At 39.8% G+C, this 9548-nt stretch overlaps 1 long non-coding RNA gene across 1 annotated transcript in view; it reads left to right on the top strand.

Annotated features, from left to right (window-relative positions):
• LOC122178379 overlaps positions 1–7347 on the top strand; it is a 9564-nt gene extending 2217 nt beyond the window's left edge. Inside the window, exon 3 of the long non-coding RNA XR_006178301.1 lies at positions 7296–7347. This is a non-coding gene — a long non-coding RNA (uncharacterized LOC122178379). The remainder of the gene's footprint in view (positions 1–7295) is intronic.
• The last annotated feature ends 2201 nt before the right edge of the window (positions 7348–9548 follow it).

Consider the following 9548-nt stretch of genomic DNA (forward strand, 5'->3'; position numbering starts at 1 on the left):
TTTTTTTTTTTTTTTTTTTTTTTTTTTTTTTTTTTTTTTTTTTTTTGCACAGCTTGTGTTGGGTGAGAAATATATCTCTATCATCTGATAAACTTCCACATATTGAAAAACTGTACCTATGCTTTTTCTAACATTATCTGAAAGCCTTCTGAAAAGAATGATTATAGGTATCCACTAGACGTAGAGGTGTTAGAGTTCAGACACTGTAGCAACTCTAAACGTTCAGCAGTGCTGCACCCAAATTTGATGTTCTTGAACCTTGATAGCATGAACATTGCAGTCCTCCCAGGACAGGTCTCCAGCACTATCTTTAAGGGGCAGTAAGTGGTAAAGTAGAACCTGCCTTATTTACAGTTTCTTCCCTTATGTCAAGGGTAAGAGCTATTCACACCCACAGCTTCTCTTCCTTCCCCTGTTGACTCATTGCATCTTTTATTGATTTCCTGTGGAGAAATAAAAATTAGTGCAGGAAAAGTCAAACATGGTAGTTAGAACTATGCTTGGGATCTGACTCTCCAAGTTCCCTTTAAGGATTCCTGCTCCAACTGGAAATAAATTGCAAGTGAGATGAAAGAATAAAGGATAAGATGTTCTAGCAAAACAAGATCTGAGAAGAATTGGTTAAACAAACATATCTTGAAGGTACATGGCAGGAAATGCTAGCTTAGCACCTGCACGTGAATCTTGTTTGCTGGACAGAACAAAGAGTGATAGACTTTACAGGACACAAATATAGCTCTAGATGAGCAAAACAACAAACTCTGAAACCAGATTACAAAGTGTGTGTAAACGAAGAAACAAAGAGGGTACCTAATGGAGAGGGATGAGTGTGTGATAGGCAAACCAAGAAGAAAGTGAACCCTGAGTTCTCTATTTGTACACTAGTTAGTCTTCTGCTTTGTTCTAGTATTTGTGCTTGGCTTAATAACCCATGACATACGCTTTCATATTCTTTCTAGTTTTTCCACTTCAGGAGGCTTTAAGACAGCTCTAGCTCTAGACAGCTAGAATTAGGTGTAATTCCTGGCAGTCTTGCTCATGGCTGTGCTCCAGGAAAAGTTAGCATGCATGTGCCCAGTGCAGCATACAGTTTCTGATTCACTAATACTGTTACTGCTTATAGACATATTTTTTTCTTGGGATGTCTGGAAGTATTGGGACATTAATTTGAATGTAGCTCAGTGGCAAACCTAAAATATTTGTAAAGTTGCACAATGGATATTAAGTCTAATATTTTTTGGAAGAAATGCAGTTTGTGTGATCTAGCCATTTCAATCTGCACAACTCATAGATTACTGCCAAAAAGCACTGTGGGAGTAAATGAATACTTTAACTTGCCAAGGTATTTCTGACTTTATGTGTGAGGGCATTTACAGGAAGAGCTCTGGAATACATGGGAAGAGGGAATCTGATGTATTAAGGTTTTAAAAATTGTGGAGTAACAACCTGCAAATGCAAACCGTATTCAAAATCAGCCTGGCCTACAGAATAGGGTGCAGTGCTGTGGACAGGGGTGCTGAGAAATCTTCCAGCCTCTGCCACCAGCCTGCTAGGTGAACTTAGGTAAGTCCTATGATTTTTGCTCCTCCATCTGCATCCTGAGAATAGTGAGACACTCCTGAAAAGTGCATTTGGAAACACATCTTAAAATGTTGCTCCAAAAGTAGTACTTGGTGATACATAAGAGTAAGATATGGGAGCTCTGGGAGACACAAAGAAAGGCAGGCTATGTCTGCACGGCAGAATAGAGACCACTGCAGAAGGCAATACATACAAAGACTTCACTGATAAGTCCAAATGTTACAGTGCTGCACTGTTCTGTAAGGATGGACCAAGCACACCGCTTCATGGATATCTGTGTGGAACAAAGACGTGGGCTTGCAGCCTGGAAGGCCAACTGTGTTCTGGGCCGCATTAAGAAAGGGGTGGCCAGCAGGTAGAGGGAGGTGATTGTCCCCCTCTATTCAGCTCTTGTGAGGCAACATCTGCAGTACTTCGACCAGGCCTGGAGCTCCCAGCACAAGAAAAACGTGGCGTTCTTGTAACGGGTCCAGAGGAGGGCCATGAAGATGATGAGAGGGCTGGAGCACCTCTCCTATGAGGAAAGGTTGAGGGAACTGGGCTTGTTTAGCTTGGAAAAGAGAAGGCTTCAGGGAGACCTCACTGTGACCTTCCAGTACTTGAAGCATATAAACAGGAGGGGGTACAACTGTTTATGAGGGTGGATAGTGATAGGACAAGGAGGAATGGTTTTCAACTGAGGGAGGGGAGGTTTAGGTTAGATATTAAGAGGAAGTTTTTCACACAGAGTCTGGTGACACACTGGAACAGGTTGCTCAGGGAGGTTGTGGATGCCCCATCCCTGGAGGCATTCAAGGCCAGGCTGGATGTGGCTCTGGGCAGCCTGGTCTGGTGGTTGTCAGCACTGAACACAGCAGGAGGGTTAAAACTAGATGATCACTGTAATCCTTTTCAAACCAGGCCTCTCTATGATTCTATGATTCTACGTTGACTTAGCCACAGCACTGTAGTCAAACGAGCAATCTTCATCTTTGTACTAGAATATCTGCTATGACCTTCTAGAGACATCCTCTGTTGTATACATTATTGGTTGCTGTTTTGTAAGATGCATAGTCTGCAAAAAGATACATCCACTTTTTTTCCACCAGCTGTTCCCCAGGTCACAGATAAGGGCATTCCACAAGACCAGAACATGACTTTAAGCATTGCTAAGTATGTGGACCCCTATGGAAGGAGTCCTGGCAGGCTCACTGCTTCAGTGCTCTGCAGAATAAAGGAAGGAGAGAAGGCAATATGGCAGTATGCTGGAAGAGGTTTTCACTAGGTCCTTCCTGGCACGTCATCACCAAACAAAAGAAAAGTGTCTTTAGTTTTAGTAATAACATTGAGTTTATATTCTGCTCTTGCACTACATGTACATACAGGCTTTGTTGTTACACGGGCTTTAGAATCAAGGAATTACTGGATGAGTTGTTCTGGGATACTGTTCTTAGGGACATAGGAATGGAGAAGAGATGGCAACTATTTAAGGACATTTTTCTGAGAGGATAAGAGTTCTCCATCCCCCAGCATGGGAAATCAAGCAGAGGAGGCAAAAAAACAGCAAGGTTGAACATGGATTTGATGGTCAGGCTAAAGAAAAAAAATGCACAGGCAGTGAAAGCAGGGATAGGTGTCCTGTGAAAAATAAAGGAATGCTGCCTGGATATGCACAGATGGGGTCAGAAAAGCCAAAATACAGATATAACTGAATTTGGCAAGGGTTGTGAAAAATATCAAGAAGAGTTTTTTTAGATACAGTGTTCACCAAAAACAGGGAAAGGAGCATGTACCCCCCTCTGATAAATGAGAAGGTAGATCTTCAAAAGACATGGAGAAGACTGAGGCACTCAACAATTTATTTGCCTCAGTCTTCACTGGCAATTAGGCTTCTTATGTCTCTCGTGTTCCTGAACCTCTAGATAGCATCTGGAGGAGCAAAACCCTTCCCACTCTAAGAGCAGAACAAGTCCAAGACCTCATGAGGCCGACTGTGTACATGGCTATGTAGTCCTGAAGGAAGTGTCTGATGTGTTTGCCAAATAACTCTCCGTTGTATCTGTAAAGTTGTGGCTGTCAGACAAAGTCAATGGAGACTGGAATAAAGGTAACATCACTTTCATTTTTAAAGAAGGGGAGAAAGGAAAACCTTAGGAACTAAAGACCTGTGAGCCTCACATCTGTGCTTATGACACCAAGCTAAGTAGTACATGTGACACCATAGAAGAAGGGATGCCAACCAAAGGGACCTGGACAGGCTTCAAGAATAAGCCCATGTGCACCTAATTACGTTCCACAAGGCCAAGGCAAGGGGTTGCACTTGGGTCAAGGCAATCCCAGATGTGTACATAAAGGGAGAAGAACTCATTGAGAGTAGCCCTGTGCAGAAGGACTTGGGGGTCTAGGTGAAAAGCAGGGTATGAGCCAGCATTGTGCCTTCAGAGGTGCTCAGGGAGGTGGCCAACAGAGCAAGTGAGGTGATGAGGTACATGGCTGGAGTGCTGTGTCCAGGCTTGGAATTTCAGCACAAGCAGGGTGAGGAGCTATTGGAATGGGTTCAGAGGGTGGTCATGAAGATGATTAAAGAACTGCATTACCTTTCTATGAAGAAAGGCTGAGAGAGTGGGCTTGTTTAGCTTTGAAAAGAAGCAACTGAAAGTTCCTTTCCAGTACTTGAAGGGAACTTACAACCAGGAAGGGGATTGGCTTTCTACATGGTCTAAAAGTGATAAGACAATGCAGGATGTCTCTAAACTAAAAGAGGAGAAAATTAGGTTTCTTGTTAGGAAGAAATTTTTTACTCAGATGGTGGTGAGGCACTGGAACAGGATGCCCAGAGAAGTTGTGGATGCCACATCCCTGGAAGCATTCAAGTCCAGGTTGATTGGGGCCTTTAGCAGTCTAATCTGAGGGTGACAACTAGTCCATAGCAGTGGGTTGGAACTGGATGATATTTGAGGTCCCTTCCTTTATAATTCAGCCTCAGGGAAACAGGGAGGTCCACTCTGAAATCACAACAGTAGTTCAAGTCACATAGGAAAATTTGCACCACAAATCAGTTGAATACCTGGGTTGAATTGCACATCCTGTTGCACAAAGTATTCATTCACGTTGCTATTTTGTCTACTTATGCCTTTGCATGCAGTGGAGGACATACTGTCACTGTCACACTCACAGATAGGGTGTCATCTGCAGTTGTTAGCAGATCTACTCTGTGCGTGACTTGAACTGATAGCTGTGCTACACCTATAACATCACTAACCAAAATTACTCAGCCATGACCATTAACAGCAGAGAATGTGTCTATGTGCCTTTGGGAGTGCATAGAGAAGAACCTGAGCACATTGATTTGGCTATCTCAGCAGTGCCACTTAAGTTCCAGATAGTCAAACTCCAATTGCTGGGCAGAGCAATTCCAGAAAAAAAAACACCCTTTTCTGAGACAGTGGATGCTAAAAGGAGGTCTGAACTGGCACATGTATTCATGCTTTGCCAAAGAGTCTTACAACTCAAGGCCAAAAAATCATTTCTCCCTGGAACCTCTGATATGTGGCTGACAAGCACACAGTGAGTCCCACTGTTTCATGGGCCTCAGCAGAGTTTGTATATGGTTAGTTAAGTATATTAGTCAAGTGGCTAGAAGGAAAGAAGAGAGTGATAAAAGACTCCATTTGGAAAAGTCGTAAGACTAAAGTGACTGAATAAGTGACTGAATCCTTAAACAAGCTTGGTCAAATGGACACACAGATTCAGAATGCAGCTGTGATCCAAGTGTGTGAAGCATGGAGATATTTGGGCTACATTTTCTCCCAGCAGCAAGAAACTAAAAATACTATGGCTACTGAATGATTAGATGTGAAAAGATGACAAGGTCATAAGTAGACTGAACAAGGCTCAGCTTCTGGAGCATTTATAACTGCAAAGCTGATCAGTACACAATAGTGTGTAGTCACAAGCAAAAGTTGTGTTTGGATTATGGTGATATTAATATTATAAAGCTGCAGTTGTGTCTCTATCTAAGCAAATCAGGATAATTCTGTGTAGCTGAGTTTACAAAAAATATCAGTAATTTATTTTAAGACACATGGCATACAGTGAAAGAAGTTTACTTTTTAAAACATAACTTTAGTCCTCTAGCTCCTCTGCACTATGTTGTTATGTAATATACTAGCAAGGGATCAAAAGGAAATTGCAGACAAACACTTCTCAGAGGGGCACAGCAAAAGGACAAGAAGCAATGGCACAAACAGCAGCCTGAGAGATTGTGACTGGATAGAAGGGAAAAAATCTTCCTCATAAGAGCAATGCAGTGCTGGGAAAGTTGCCTGGACAGGCCATGGGAGAGGAGGGGAGAGGACAGATAACATTACCTTACAATGGAAACACTGTTTTTTTTCCACTAGCTCAATAAGACTCACACTTTCTCCGAGTATAGGTGATTGGATCTGGATGTTTTGGAATCATTTAGAAGAGAGTCATGGGATAAACGTCTCCTTAGGTATGTATGAAACAATGGAAAAGGGAGTCTGAGAGCTCAAGAAACCTCTCTGAACTTTTACTTCTACATTACTGACCGAATAAACAAAAAAAGGAAAAATACATTTTATATATGGTCCATTTCAGAGCGCATGTATCGTGCTGTAAATGATGCTAAGAACTTTAGGGACAGGCAAAGGAAACTGATCACGTTTAGACCGGTCATGCTTTTGGTATGCAGGTTGCTATGTAGGTTGCTATGAAACAAACCTTATCAGTATCCACTTAACACTATCCATATCTACATACTGATCAACAACAATTTAGTTATGTTGTATATAAACTTTACCTGAACAGTACTTCTGAGTAATTTGTTCCATGACTATTAAAGATTCGTTTTTCTTTCCTAAATACTTTTGTTTCTGCACTTAACATAGTTACTTAACACAGCACTGTCAAGAGTAGGAAGGGGAAAGGTCAGTAATATAAGATCAGAAAAACTAAACTTTTTGTTAATTTTAATTTATTGGGTTATAATGATCCCATTGAATATATCAGGAAACAGGAATATGCTATTTAACAGAATAGAAACATCATTTTCCATCAACACATTTAGGTTTGTAGAGCCTATCTGTGTAGAATTCTAAAGGAATTTTCTACGTGGCAATAAAGCACAAAACCAATAGCGTAGCTCTTAAAAGGAAATTTCAGATCTTTGTATGCACAGGCTTTGTGTCTTTATGTTATGAGAAGTATCTTTAGATTTTAGAAGGGCCTTAAATTCCAAATCAAGTCTGTACTTTTTCTTTTCAAATTAGAAGACAGAAACACTCATTGCATTCTGCAGCCAACGTGGGACTCATGAACAAGAAGTTAAAAGCAACTCAAATTTTCTGTCTGTGAAGTTACTGGGTGAAGCAGGGAACAACTCAAATCACTTATGAGCTGACACCATTAATATAACTTAAATTGAGTTACTAGACAATTGTAGTATTTAGTGGATGGAGAAGGGTTTAGAAATTGAGTTGACTTTTAAAAGCTCTAACTGTGGTTGTGATTGCATTAGCCCCAAAACATCTGTGTATCTTGTTTATATTTCTTTTTATGTGAATAAGTCATGTAGGATCATTAAATGAAGTAACCTCCTTCCTTATATCTATTTCTCAGCCTTCCTCAGAGCCATGACACAGCATATGTAAACTTTTGAAGGCAGCTAAAGCAACTGTCTGTATTAAAACAACAGTTTCCATAATTCACAGGAATTTACTCATCAGTGGCAAGCAATCATTTATGCAGATGTAGCTATGGTACCCAGAGAAAGACCTCATGTACCTTCTCAGACATCAGCCCAGGTAAAAAGCATAATCAGCTCTTGGATGCATACTGTTTTCTCTGTCTCTCTTTCACTCTCTCTTCTTTTTTTGAATTGTCACTTGATACTAAAAGAATGCTATAAAACACTGCATGCAGAAACTATGGGAAGGATCAGAAGTTGGAAACAGTGGAAGAGTGCCTCGTGAGATTCAAATCAGCAAAGTTGCTTTTAGTTCAGTATTGCTATAGAACTATGTCTTGATTCTGGCCCATTCTGTAAGTAACAGAATGAGAAACAGAAAGTGCTGATTTTTAAAGGATGAGGTTTTTTTCTTTTTGAATACATATAAAGATGCACACTGTGTCTGAAACTGCTAGGATCTGCTCCATCAAATCAACCTAGTCCAAAAATTAGATGCATTTTATGATATCTTCATGGAAAAAAAGCACTAGACTAACTTAATAAGAAAACTAGTGGCATTGAAATTGCAGTCACTGTCACTGAAGGAGACTGAATTACTCCTAAAACCTTACTGCTCTTCCTCTTTGATTTTCCAGTAATGATTTTCCCATATTATCAATTCATGATCATTTCCTACATTTGTAACAAAAGACCATTGGATTAAGTCGGTGTCCAGGTAAATAAAATTACTTAAACCATAAAGAGAAATACATTTTCCACTACTTGGAAAAAATGAAATTCCTTCAGTACAGCATTTTGTCAAAATTCTGTATCACTGCAAATATTACAGTGTCCCAGTAAAGGCAAATTGAAAATGCATAGCAGTCAGAATAAGATGATATTTTCATGCTTCCAGTATTCATTGGTAATTAGTTTATTTAACATCATATAACGAACAACTTTAGAACACATTCAGCTTACACTGATGATTAATAATGCTGATGATGCTCTGAATGCATACAAACAAATGATAACTATTTTTATATTTTTGCAAAAGTGTTATGTCAGGAATATATATGAGTTTACTTGAATTAGATATCCAAAGGACAAATCTACCTTACATAGTCTATTCCTGCATTCACAGAGGTTGTTTGTACTAGTGTAACCTATTCACACAAAGCACAGAGCATTCTCTCAGGATTTTACTCAGTTTCTAGGATGGTATCATTTATTTGCAAGGGGAGCCTGACAGCAAATCTTGATTTGAAGGCATCCAGAATCATCCCTTGATCATGCTCTCTGAAGGAAACCTTACATTCCAATTTGCAAGTTTTAATTTCCAATGAATATTCTCAATAATGAATTCAATTATTTCTTCCACGAATTTATGAAAACAGATTCATAACTCACAGAAATGCCTCCTGAAAATAGGAGGCATTACTTTCAGAGCAGTCCTTGTGCATCAGCAGCTATGAAGTACACCAAGAAGTGGTACCTCAGGTCTATTGTACATATCAAGCAGTGAATCTTGTATTCTTGCAAATGTTCTTTTCATTACTGGAGTGCATAATTTCTGCTGTGCAGGTTTTATGTCCCTCAACAATTCTGAGGGGCACAAGTGAACCTTTGAATTATTCCTGCCCATACAAAGATGCTCAACTTACTTCTGTCTTCCTAAAAAATCCATTGAAGTGTATTGCAGCCCCTTTTATACACACATTCACCCAAATTAAAAACATAATTTTTTTTTTGGCAGATTGCATCCCATTTATTCATGTATTTTCAGACTCCAGGTCAACTTCTCTGTGTGGAACTTATTATCTACTTACAGCAGAAGGTGTAGAAAAAGATCTCCAAATGGAGAGGTGAATTACCAAACCTTAGAAAGGTGAATCTCCTAGAAAAAAAAAACACATCCTTGCTTCTTCTCTGCTGGATACTTGGTACTTTTTCTTATAATCAGACTTAATGAGGCCTTGTACAAATAGAAAATGGATACAGTGTAATCTGTATACTTTATTGTAACAAAGAAAACCAAACCAACACTTCCACAACAATTTTGAGTCTTGCTCACTAACACAATACAGTCATAAAGCACAGTGGTGGTGGCTGTGTACAGCATGGAAGTAAAACAGGCCAGTTTGGGACAGCTGTTTTGATTGTGTCCCCTCTCAGTTTCTATGCACCCCCAGCTCCTCACTCACAGGGTAGCATCAGAAGTTGAAAAGTCCTTAGGTCTGTACAAATACTGCTCTGTAGCAACTAAAAACACTGGTGTTATCACCACTGTTTTCAT

This window comes from Lagopus leucura, unplaced genomic scaffold (genome assembly GCF_019238085.1).
Source record: "Lagopus leucura isolate 7727_CA_CO unplaced genomic scaffold, USGS_WTPT01 Super-Scaffold_100001, whole genome shotgun sequence".
In the NCBI taxonomy this organism is placed as follows: domain Eukaryota; kingdom Metazoa; phylum Chordata; class Aves; order Galliformes; family Phasianidae; genus Lagopus; species Lagopus leucura.